Source organism: Artemia franciscana, unplaced genomic scaffold (assembly GCF_032884065.1).
Source record: "Artemia franciscana unplaced genomic scaffold, ASM3288406v1 PGA_scaffold_55, whole genome shotgun sequence".
Lineage (NCBI taxonomy): Eukaryota > Metazoa > Arthropoda > Branchiopoda > Anostraca > Artemiidae > Artemia > Artemia franciscana.
The window spans coordinates 353,580-367,226 of NW_027062695.1; the positions used below are offsets into that span (position 1 = coordinate 353,580).

Here is a 13,647-nt window from a genome sequence, read left to right on the forward strand (position 1 = left end):
TGCTTACATATAGTAATGGTTATTGGGAAGTATACAGGCGTTTTCAGGAGGATTTTTTTGGTTTGGGGGAGGGGTTGAGAAGAGGGGGATATGCTGGGGGAACTTTCCTTCGAGAATTTGTAATGGGAGAAGAAAATTTCCATGAAGGGAGAGCAGGATTTACTAGCATTATTTAAAAAAAAAAACAATTAAAAAATAAAAGTGAAAAAGCTTTTTCAGCTGGAAGTAAGGAACAGCAATAAAACTTAAAACAAACAGAAATTATTACCCATATGAGGGGCTCACCTCCTTCTAATACCTGGCTCTTTACGCTAAAGTATTTTCGGTAATTTCAACTACTTATTCTACGGCTTTTGTGATTCAGGGGGTCATTCTTAATGAATTGGGATAAAATTTAAGCTTTAGTGTAAAGAGCGAGGTACTGACGATGGGGCGAATCCCCTCATATATGTAATAAAAACATGAGAATACAAAAGTTCTTTACGTAAGCTAATTTATAAGTTACGTAAATCTTTTACCAATAAAAAGATTCGTAAAAAATTTAAAGTTCTAGTTGCCTTTTTAATTAACCAAAAAATCGGGGGGCAACTAGGCTTCGTCCCCCGCTCTTTTTTTCTCAAAATCATTCGATCAAAATTATGAGAAAGCCATTGAGCCAAAAAAAAAAAATGCAAATTTCGTTTGGATTATTCCTCTGCGGAGAGCCAAAATCAAAACATGCATTGATTCAAAAACGTTCAGAAATTAAATATAAAAAAACAAGTTTTTTTCAACTGAAAGTAAGGAGTGACATCAAAACTTAAAACGCACAGAAATTACTTCGTATATGAAAGAGGCTGCTTCCTCATCAACGCCCCGCTCTTTACGCTAAAGTTTTTTACTGTTTTAAAAAGAAGAATTGAGAGAAAGAGTCAAACTTTAGCGTAAAGAGCGGGGCGTTGATGAGGAAGCAGCCTCTTTCATATACGAAGTAATTTCTGTGCGTTTTAAGTTTTGATGTCACTCCTTACTTTCAGTTGAAAAAACTTGTTTTTTTTATTTAATTGCAAGAAGATTTAATATAAATTCGTGCACTTTGAAACAAGATAATCTCAGTTGGAAAATCTGAAAATACTTCTTAAAAATGTACACGGACAAATAATAAAGTTGATGAAAGCACTGTAAGAAGGGTTGTAAATTATATTACATACTGAACATGAACAGACAAAGTGGTCTGCTGTTGAGTCCGGTATAAGGAAAAGATACCTCTTATCCTCAATTTTTTTTACCATTATCATAGACTTCGTCTTGAGATTTTGTAACTTCTGTGGTGGTGTAAAATTAAACCTCTCAAATACATATTTACGACTACAATTTTGCCGACGGCATGGCTCTTGTTGATCAATAAAAGATCTTAAGCTAAACTGACCAGCCATGACAAAAAACAACAAAGAGAGAAAAAATTAAATGAAAAACAACAAACTAGACTGTGGCCAGTAGAGAGAAAAGGTGAAAAACTAAAACGACGCGGATACTGATACTGATGTTGCAGCTGATCCTATATGGATCAGCTTTTATCCTGTGGATAAAATTGTATTTTATTAATATTGGTGGTGGTTTTATTTTTTTTTTAGTTTATTTTAGTTTTTATGGCACTTGGTAGTAACCAAGCGACATATAGCAATCACAAATTCTGTCGGTCTGTCTGTCTGTCCTGGTTTTGCTACTTCAGGCACTGCCAGGCCAGCTAGGACGATGAAACTTGGCAAGCGTATCAGGGACCAAACCAGATTAAATTAGAAATAGTCTTTTTCCCGATTTGACCATCTGGGAGGGAAGCGGGGGTCCAGTTAATTCGGAAAAAATAGAAAAAATGAAGTATTTTTAACTCACGGAAGGAGGGGGCCGAGAGTCTTGGAAAACGCTTAAAGCGGAGAGATCAGGATGAAACTTGGTGGAAAGAATAAGCACAAGCCTAAGATAGGTGACTGACGTAACCGGATCAGATCCACTCTCTTTGGTGGAGTTGGGGGAGGAGTAATTCGGAAAAATTAGAAAAAATGAGGAATTTGTAACTTAAGAACGGGTGATCAGATCTTAATGAAATTTATATGTAGAAGGATCTTATGTTTTAAAACTATCATTTTAAATCCCGACCAGATCCGGTGACATTGAAAGGAGTTGGAGGGGGAAGCTGGAATTCTTGGAAAACGTGAAATCGAGGTATCTTACGAATGGGTGATCGGACCTCAAGGAAACTTGATAAATAGAAGAATCTTATGTCTCAGATGCTCTATTTTCAATTCGAATCGGATCCGGGGATGTAGAGGGTTGTAGGGGGGAAACAGAAATCTTGGAAATCGGAAATCTTGGAAAACGCTTAGATTGGAGAAATCGGGATGAACTTTGATGGGAAGAATAAGCACAAGTTATAGATACGAGATTGACATAATTTGTACGGATCCGTTCTCTTTGGTGGAGCTTGGGGTTGTTAATTTGGAAAAATAAGAAAAATCATTTCAATGATCATTTCAAAGAAGGTATATTCAACAGCCTTTCCAACAGGTCTGCAAATCAATACGAGGAAGACCAAGCTGGTTTCAAATGGTTTTGTCACATCGCTAGAGCAAGTCTGAAGCTTGTGAAAAAAGAAACTGAAGAAGTTGAGGATCCAAGTAGCTGGGTAGTACACTAACTCAAGAAGGCAGTCGTGAGAAAAGAGATCATGCATCCAATTGCATATGTGGGTACGTTGTTTTCTCGATTAATACTGTTTCGGTGCTGTAGCAAGCATTCTCTTAAGCTGGAGCTGCGAGAGTTCAATAGCGATGATATCTCCATAATGGCATATAAATGTGAATCCTGGAGTCTATCTAAAGGGGTAGAGAAAGGTCGCTAGGATTTAACATTACCTACATTACCAATAAAACATTACCTACAGAGAATACTTGCAATTAGCTAGACTAATAGGGAACCTAACACCCAGATTAGGTCTCTCACTATGCAGCCACAACTAACGAGTGACACCAGGCTAAGAAGATGATTATACTAGAGTCACATGACTTGGTTGAGACAAAAACTACTTCCATACGACGTTTGGTGCTGGGCTCCTTTGGGTTTTCAGAAGAGATGTAGATAATGTTCTACAATTTGTTAGTCCCTAGAAGGCGAGTCGAGAGTTCTACGTTTATATCCAATGAGCTAGGTTTCTCTCGCTCAGGATCATCTTACGTGGACTTCAACAAGTGCTGTGCTATAAGCCACTAGGCTACGGACGAACCAAGTCTAAGAAAGTTCCTGCAAATAATGTGACGTTGCACAGATGCTACGGAATTGTATATAGATTTTCCATTGCCAACGTTCAATCAACCCTATCTCGGCTTTTTCGGTTCTTTCCGTGATTGAATCTTTATGTTAGATAACAGTGAGCCGGTTTTGGTTTTATGTATCCCTTTTCCAACCCTTCCTTGCAAATTCTTCAAAATTACATGAACTTGACGGTAATAGCTACGCTATTTATGAATTATATTCCATATCTTTTTTCTGCATTTTTCATTAAGTTTTTATTATTTTTCCTGTTTTGAATTATATTAATTTTGAAAAATCTCCAGAAATAAGTTTTTAGAAGAAAAGTAAAGTGCCATGTTACTCTTATAACCAGCAGAAAGAAATTTCTTTGGTAATTTAAACTCATATTGAACACAAATTGCTATTAAGTAATATATGAAACCAAAAATAACATGAATTAAAATAAACGATCATTTCAAACAGTTCATAGTAACGAAATGTAAGTAAGGAGTGATGCAGCTCAATAGTAACCGAAACTCTAAAAAAAAAAAACTTTTTTATGTCAATATGTATATTAAAGGAACTCTATTTTTCTATTATTTTTCTAGTATCAAAGGAACTCTATTTTTTGGAGGGAGAGAAGCTAAGAAGACATGGGATGGAATTGAAGACCCTCCAAGCAAGGGTGCACGTAGAAAATTTTCTAGGGGGGCCAAACGCCAAAATATCAATGATGGTTGGATGATAGGGAGTATATTTTAGAAAAATTTTTGGTAGGAATAAGTTTATTTTTAAATACTTTTAGGAAAAAACTCTCAAATAAAAAGAGCAATTAAATTGCTTCAAAATGAAACAAAATAGAGTAAATTTTAAATAAAAAGGATTCCTGGTAAAGGGATTAATTTGTTTCATCAAAAATATATTTAATTATTATGTATTTAATCTTAAAAGAAAATCAAACTAAAATTACAGAAAGATTTATTACTTCAAATAACAGATTTAGACTTATCTCTATGCAATTTTCTACGCCTTAGAATAGTTTACAGAAGGAGTAGAGATGCTCAAAAATCATCCTGCCTGCATATAAACCACGTTTTGATTTTATAACAGCCATGCAAAATGTACCTCTTTCAAAAAAGGATAATTCCCCTGGAACTTGAATCCCTTGTATATTCAGACATTAAAAAAATAGAATAATGAAGGAAGAACAAAATTTAATTTACTACCCAGCTGTCAAATTAACCCTCTTTGTTGTTATTTTCCTATTCAACTAAATAAAATGAATAGATAAAAAAAAAATCGTCACAAAGAATCTTATCAAATAGTTTGTGGTAAAAAAGACTGGAAGTAAAAAGTAACTTGGACAAATATTGGCCAAAACTAAAAAAGGAAGTCTCATGACAATTTTTATTGCTGATTCTAATAATGTAAATTCTTTCAGTTTATGGTTACCCACCCAAAACTAAAAATCTAAGAAAATTTGCCTGATTTTTGAAAAAAAAGGGAAACATCCCCAAAAAGTAAGCGATCTTGTTGATTGTATCAAACCAAAGGTCCAAGATAATTGGGATAGAGCTCATTCAAACGTAAATTTAAAGCTCTTTTTTTAAATGACCATTCAGATTAGGTTAGAGGAATCGATAAGAAAATCCTCTTGTAGAAGTTGTGATGGCCTCAGTTGTGAAGAAGATAAGAAGTCTCACTAAATTTCCATCCATATTAACAATAATACTCCTTTTCATCCAACCGAAATTCTATACTAGCAATATTGACACGAAATTTTTACCAAAATTACTATTTAACACCAAATTGTATCCAAAATTGATAATGCAAATTTAAACGTAAGACGGTTCTAATCAACGTAGAATTACTGATTGACACATTTTAGAAGCAATTGATCAGGGATTTAATTTAACGGTACCTCGAATTATATCTTGGTTAGGCTCTTCAAATGAAAGCAAGGAAAAGATTCGAAAGATATTTGAACAGATTTTTCTTATAAAAAGGGGGCTTTCTCCTCCTTAGCTCCTAACTCTTTACTGTGAAGTTTGGCTTTTATTTTTTAAGAAAATTTGCAATTGTAAAGATAAGATTTTTCAAAGCACTAAAAAACTTTTGTTTAATGAGCAAGGTGTTGAGAAGGGAACAGTCCCCCTTATATACAGAGTAATTTATATTTGTTTTAAGTTCTAAACTTGTTCTTTGCTTTATTTGAAAAACCTTCTCTATTTGTTTAATTACATATCATGAAACTATAAAGTGTTATGAATACAGTACTTCTGGTAACGCAGAAAAAAAGATCAATATTTCAATGATCTCTGTTTGGATTTTGATGGATAATCAATCAGTTCGTGGGTAACGAGCTGTAAGGAGCGACCCGACTCAATAGTAACCGAAACTTTAAAAACCGGAATTTTGATACCAACAGGTATATCAAAAAAATAGGTGTATTTTTTGTCTTAATTACTTTTTTTCCATTTTTATGTACTTCTGCTTTAATTGACATACTATTTCCATTGCCAATAGAAAAATGTTTGTCTCTAAGCTTCATTAAGTAAAAAAACAAGTTTTTTTTTCAACTGAAAGTAAGGACCAACATTAAAACTTAAAACAAACTAAAATTATTATGTAGATCAAAGTGGCTGCCCCCCTCCTCAGCACTTCACTCTTCACGCTACAGCTTTTTGCCCCTTTAAAAAAAGTTCTTATTGTTCTAGTTGAACGACCCTTGTGTTTTAAGAGTTATTTATACAGAATTGGGACAAAATTTAAACCTTAGCATAAAGAGCGATGTATGGAGGAGGGGGCGATCCGCCTCGTATACGTATAACTTTGTTCGCTTTAAGTTTAACGTTGCTCCTTACAGTTAAAAAACTTGTTTTTTAGATTTAATTTCTGATCTTTTTTTAAACAACACCAGGATACCTGGCTCCACCTCCACGGAAAAAGACCCCTCCCCATGGAAATATACTTTGAGCAATGCAGTCCAGGTGAAAATTTACCCCAGACAATTACCCTTACCATCTCCACGCCTAAATTTGAATAAATAAAGAGAAAGCAAGACACAGAAAGAAATTTCGTATAGGAATTCTGGCAAACTCACCCAGTTTAAATCTACCCTTGAAAAGTTCGCCACCTTAAAATTTCCCTCTCTATAGAAAACTCTCATCGTGCAAAATACTCCCAGCAGAAAATTTCCCCTCCCCTCCCCACCCAAAACATACTTCCCGATAACAAATAAAACAATGGGTAAAATTAATAACTTAAAAACCTTTCTCCAGGGACTGTAGGGGTTCATTTATCTCCAAAGACATGTTTACCAGGCTTTTCGACTATGCTGAAGAAAAAACATTTTTCAAAATTTTTATCGGACGATTTTGGGAAAAAAGTGGTGTGGGAGGTGGCCTAGTTGTCCTCCAATTTTTTCTGTCACTTGAAAAGGGCACTAGTACTTTTCATTTCCGTTAGAATAAGTCCTCTCGACATTTTTGGCCCACTGGCTCAATACGATCACCCCTGAGAAAAAAACAACAACAAAACAAAGAAACAAATAAAAACGCATCCATGATCTTTCTTTTGGCAAAAATTACAAAATTCACATTTTTGGAGATATGAGCTTGAAACCTCTACAGTAGGGTTTTTAATACGCTGAGTCCGATGGTGTGATTTTCATTAAAATTCTATAACATTGAGGGGCTTTCGATGTTTAAGACAAAACTTAATGAAACTTTTATATTTGGAATAAGCATATTAAGCCAATTATTTGATATATCTATTGGTATCAAAATTCTTTTTTAAAGTTTCGGTTGCTATTGAGTCGGGTTGCTCCTTACAGCTCATTACCCACGAACTGATTGATTACCCATCAAAATCCAAACAAAGATCATTGAAATTTTGATCTTTTTTCTGCGTTACCAGAAGTACTGTATTCATAAAACTTTACAGTTTCATTATATGCAATTAAACAAATAGAAAAGGTTTTTCAAATAAAGCAACGAACATGTTTAGAACTTAAAATAAATATAAATTAATATGTATATAAGGGGGACTGCCCCCTTCTCAATACCTTGCTCATTAAACAAAAGTTTTTTAGTGATTTGAAAAATCTTATTTTTTCAATTGCGAATTTTCTAAAAAATAAAAGCCAAACTTCACAGTAAAGAGTTAGGAGCTAGGAAGAGAAAGCCCCCTTCTTATAAGAAAAATCTTTTCAAATATGTTTCAAATCCGTTCCTTGCTTTCATTTGAAGAGCTCTTTTTTTATTTAGTTTCTGTTTGTTTTCCAGTTCATACCAAAGCCTAACCAAGATATAATTTGAGGTACCGTTCCATTAAATCCCTGATTAATTGCTTCCAAGATGTGTATTTCAGTAATTGTACGTTGATTAGAACCGTCTTACGTTTTAATTTGCAATATCAATTTTGGATGAAATTGGTGTTGAATAGTAATTTTGGTAAAAATTCCGTGTAAATATTGCTACTAAAGAATTTTGGTTGGATGAAAAGGAGTATTATTGTTAGTATGGGTGGAAATTCTTTGAGACTTTTGAACTTCTACATAACTGAAGCTATCACAACCTCTACAAGAGGGTTTTCTTATCGATTAATACTTTACATACACTTCTTTAAATACATTAAAGTACTTCATACAAACAGAAAAAGAAAATAACACCTTTCAAAAATTGCTGGAAACTAAGTTAACAGCGGTATTTACCACCCCAAAGAAGTTTCCTGGCAGAGCTGATGATGACCTGCCTTGGTTTTTCCACCTGTGTGCTAGTAGGTATGGGAATGTAAAATTTTAGCTGTATAGAGAAACAATTTAATTCATTCCTACCCCCGCCCTATCTCTTTCAACATTTAACTTAGACCTCATGAAGAGTAAGCAGTTTTTCCATTAAAATGTTCTTCTTAGGAATCTGCCCTACCCTTTACCCAAACAATTACTCACCCCCTTTTTCATTATAGCTGATACGCAATTACAATCACAAAACATAGCCTAATTTCATTACAAATAAAATGAATCAACTTGGTTGAATCCAGTACTGCCACCGTGTGGCATTACTTCTTTTGCAACTGGAAAGCCTAACATATAGTTATTGATACTTTTAAATCAATTAGCTTCTCAGAATTTTAAATTGATTGCAAATTCGTCCTCTGTGGGATAAAGTCGCAGTTTGACGCCCTAAAATGGCAGAAAATCTTGGCCCGGGATCCACTTCCATCCAACGTGTCTGTAGAACAATTCGAGTCATTAGGTGCGTAGCTATCACAATCAGGCTAAAGATTTTGAACAAGGAAGTATACGAGATTAGTCAAAAATAATAGTGCTGATTTTCTGACAAAATCGTCGGGCTTGGGGATTCCTTGAGAAGAAATTCAAATATCGAACAATCCCCAGCAAAATGAAAAAACTAAAAAGGAACAAAATCTAGTGGGTTCTGAGTTATCACTTATAAAAAACTTTAGACCGTTTAAATTATAAATTTGCCCGTCTCTTCCAGTTTACGCTTGAGAGAAAAGAAGAATGGAGCTGTAGTATATTGCTCGTTTGCCTGAGCCCCATTCTAAGTAACATGGGAAAATACAAGGTTTAAGGAAAGATTGACCAAACTAGCCTCTTAGCCTTCAACGGTAAAAACACATCCATACTGAACAAGACAAAACTTGCCCCCTTCCGTTGTTTAAAATTGCTTGTGGTAAAAGAGCAAAACATCGCAGAAATAAGTATTGTACAGGGGTATCTGCTAAAAATCGAAGGAAAATCAATAGGTCTTTTCTGGGTCCCCCATTGAATAGTCGAATGAATAAAAAGTTCAAATACCAGATGAAGGTGAAAACTGGATCTAGAGTTAAAGTAAGAATTTTCAGAGAGAATAAGTAAAGATAGGCAATTAGAGAGAGAATCATTCAGGTATAAGACTTTGGAAAGAGTAGAACTCGGTAAGTTAATCAGAACTAGCCATATAGTTGTCGATTGTGAGAACTGATTACCATCTCTAACCTACCGAAGCGACTGACTACCGGAGGATGTTAAAAAAAAAATCAAAAGACACTATATGCATAAAGGTTGTCAAAACGGTATATATTTCAAGAGCAGCACAGGAAGGGGATCAAGCTGAAACATACAAAGAACTTTGAGAGGGATGTTGAACTTCATGACAATATGCGATTCCATTTACTAATTGGCGTTGCTACAAATCACAGGAACGGCTTCCCCCCATAAATTGGGGCCAACTGCCTCAGAAAACTTACAAGACAAGCCTCGAACTCCTGTCCAGGTTTTTCCAAACCACCTACATACCAGATGCAACAAATATTTTCAAAAGCCATTGCAGTTCTTCCAATTTAACCTCCCAATTAAGATTGTTTCCAGCTATAAGGAGGGAGAACTCCTCCTTACCCTTAATTATTTTTCCCCTCTCGCTGTTTTGAGTTAACAAACTCAGTTTGCCTGAAATTTTACTGGCTGCGATTGTCTGCCTGAAATTTTACTGTCTGCCAAACTGAATTTTCAAATTATGTCTCTTGTTCACATTCTTCGTCTCACTTTTACTTTTTTGTAAAAAAAAAGTTGGACTCTGATGTAGAACTCTGATTTTAAAGTTGAAAATTGGACTCTGATGTCTGCTGTCTTAGACTCAATTTAATTTTTTATATTATAAATTCTTTCGCATCTTCTTCTCTCTTTTAGTTTTTTTTACTTTTGTCAAGGAAACAAATGAATTATCATTGAATGGAAACTGAAGTACCACATAATTTTTTTTTTGTATAAGACTCCAGTTTCACATGTGCTCATTTCTTCTGTGTAACGGTAAACATTCCTGCCATTTCCCTTATCGAGATCTTTTTAATCTAAGTATAATGGTTTGCTAAACATCCGATCTCTTCCATTGTCTCTGGTTGTTTTTTTGTTTACGTATATTCTCAAACCACTGATTGTATTTTCAATGAACTGTTCTTTTTTTTGAAAGTTGCAATTTTTCTCTTTTAGTTCTTCAACATCTTCCATCGTGGTATGTTTGCATATTTGTAACCATTTCCGATCTAGATCCGTTAAATTGTATTGGAACCTTTTCCGGGTATTTGAATTTCTCTGTGTTTTATTTCTGAATTTTTGACGGAAGTGTTCTGGGAATAACTCAAATCACAAAAAAATAGCTTCTTTTATTTTATTTTTTAGCCCCTTGCGTTATAAGTCGACAAGGAAAAAGCAGGTGGTACTTCGTGATTTAGGTAGGGTTGAATTTTAGCTACCCAGTGTGCTACTGCCCAACCATTTAATTCGACATTTTTTTTTAAATTAAAGATATACAACATACAACTGTATATCTTTACTTTTCCTTCATTGGCTGAAGGTTTACCACTGAGAATACTTTAACTGCAAAACTAAGTTTACTTGCTATGACGACTACTTGCAACTGTGACTACTTGCGACTTCGACTACGACTATCTGTGACTGTGACTTCTTGTGACTCAGACTATATGTGACTGTGACTGCAATAACTTTTGACTGTGAATACTTTTACTTGCAACTTCTTTTGAGGAATCTTGAGAGGGATACTGAACAAATTCAGAACACACCATATACGTATTCATGGCTGCTCAATAGTGGTCGAAGGGCAGCCAACCCACCCCTACTTGCCCTGTTTTTATGCCCCCTCCCCAACACCGATCAAGATTTGAAAAAAAATGTTTTATGTAAAATAGTCCAAAGGTCTAATGACCCTTGCCAAGGGAAAGGGCTGTAAATTGTACAATTTGCCCTTTGTAGATAAACAGAATCATGTTGCGAGAGCAACACTTTCGTTTTGTCCTGTTATTTTTTTTTTTTTTTTTTTTTTTTTTTTTTTTTTTTTTTTGTTCCTAGCACCCCGATTTCAGCTTGTTCCTAGAAAGTGGTAAGGGTCTAACTTCTGAGGTTCTTACGAAAAGTGTGGACATTAGGCCGGATTGATGAATATGACTTTGCATTTTGGAAAGCTTCATAGAACTCTTGCCTGGGGTCAAAAAGGATGCTTGTCCTTGAGCCAGAGCCTATAGTGTGTAAAGTGAAGTGGAGTTTAATAGCCTATGTCAGAGGGAACTATCTGAAGTTATACAGTCAAGCTTTTGTTTCATCAAACCATGTTTCTGCTTTCGAGTGGAAACTGTTCTAGCAGGCAAGCAGGCAGGCACCAGTATGCGGCAGTAACCCGGCCCCACAGCCAATATATCTTCATTGAGTGATAAATAGAAAAATTTACAGAAACAAAAAAATGGCATTTTCCCACCGAAAGTGCTGCCATCTATTGTTTCTACCCATTTTTGTTTGTGATTTCAGCTGAGTTTACCATTTGGTTTTTCGCAATTGGGATTGCAGTAGAGAAATGGTATCAGATGTGCCTCTTAAACTTTAAAAGTTTTCTAAGTGACGACGTTAGGAACTTGGCCTACGGCAAAAAAAATCAACTTTTGAACTAAGACAGATAGATTTTTTTACGAAGGTAATCGATAGCTCTTGATGAGCTGATCAAAGTATATGTCATCCATTTTTTGGTAGAAAAATTCCTTCATGATATGTACCAGTTTGAAAGTTTAAAGGGGTTGACAACTTCAGTAGTAAGGTACACACTGAAATCAAAAATAGGCCAATTGTGAGGCATATATGGGACTTTTAAGCAACAGTTGGCTGTTAGCTCATAATCATTTTAGGCAGTAAGGGGTTCGCAACTTTTGCTAGTTGGTGTACCCATTATTTGGTTCTGGTGTATTCGACGGTAAGACCAATTTTGTTCCAGTGGTAAGACATGTAGGGGACTTATTTATTTTAAGATCCTTACAGATTAGGAACTTCAGAGTTTAATCAAAACGAGGAAACAAAATCAAAGTGCTGCTCTCGCTACACCTTGTTCGGGAAGCCAAACAAAAGTTTGCCGCAACACCTCACGTTGCCCATGCAACGGAGATGTAGTTCATCATTCTGTTGCAAACACGATTTTGACTACTTGTGACTGTGATAACTTGTGACTGTGATGCAATTACTTATAACTTTGACTACTTCTACTTGTGAGTACTTTCAGGTAATGTTCAGGGGAGTATTTTCAAAATCAAAACCACTATACATGCTGTTCGCTAAAAAGGCGCATCAATGATATATTAGAAACGGCTAAGGGTTTTAAACTGAAAATTTCAGGACATGTTGAACAGTACTTGAACGGTAAAGGGCCCCGCTTCTCCTTTTTAGAAGCCTTCCCAATCAATTCTTATTTAAATCCTGAAATAACCACTTGGTTCAAAATAGTCAAAAAGTGTAATGAAAATGTGCCTGGGTTTGTCGTGCCCCCAGAGCCCAGAAGCAAAGAATTTATATTGTTCAATTTGCCCATTCTTTACACACATTATTTGCCATTGGGAAAAAAGAGAAATGTTTAATCCTGGGTGTGTCAGAAAATGCCAAGGGTATTTCACGGAATTTTTTCGTGGGATGTTAGATTATACCAAAAGAACGGAATTTTTGAGTGGGATGTTAGATTATATCAAAAGACACTATGAAAATCCGGGTTATCAAACAGGCGTATCTGTAATATCCTAGGAGTGACTGAGGGTATTGACTTGAAACTCACAGGACCACTATTGCTCCTATTGGTGTCAATGCTACTGAAACTGTTTGCTAGTACAACTGTGACTACCTGTTACTACTGTCAAGTGTGACTACTTGTGACTTTGACTACAACTTTCAGTGACCGGGACTCTGACTACACGTGGCTGGAACTATATGCGGTGGCCAATGCAATTTCTCGCAATCGTGGCTTTTTGTGGCTATGGCTGTAACTTCTTGTGTCTGTTACTGCGAATACTTGACATTTTGGCTGTTTGCGACTGTAAATACTTGTGACAATGAATAATAGTGATTGCGAATACTTTTGGCTGTGACTGCGACTTTGGCTACTTACTATTGCGACTGTGACTACTTGTGACTATGACTACTTCTGACTGTAACTACTTGGGACTGCGACTATTTGTAACTGGGACAACTTGTGATAGTGATTATTTGCGACAATCACTGTATGCGACTCCAATTATCTTTGACTGTAAGTACTTGCGACTGCAACTACGTGTGATTGCGAATACAAATACAATCCAAAAACAGCTAAAGCTATTTGTGACTGTGACTATTTTCAACTCCGACTGCAACTACTTCAAACTTCGAACATGTCAACTTGTGACTATGAACGCAAACGTAATTGAGTGCTAGTGCTACTACCTGCGGTGGCTGCTACTACTGCCAATACTGCTACTACTACTGAGATTGTCACTGTGACTGCAAATGCTATTGTTACTTCTACTTTTACAACTAAAACTATTGAACTAAATCGAAATATTTTAACTGCATCCTTC

The 13,647-nt window shown here is 35.5% G+C and overlaps 1 protein-coding gene across 1 annotated transcript in view; it reads left to right on the forward strand.

Moving 5' to 3' along the window:
* Positions 1–13,647, forward strand: part of LOC136042003 (venom protease-like) — a 78,176-nt gene that overhangs the window by 4,816 nt on the left and 59,713 nt on the right. The window lies entirely within an intron of this gene.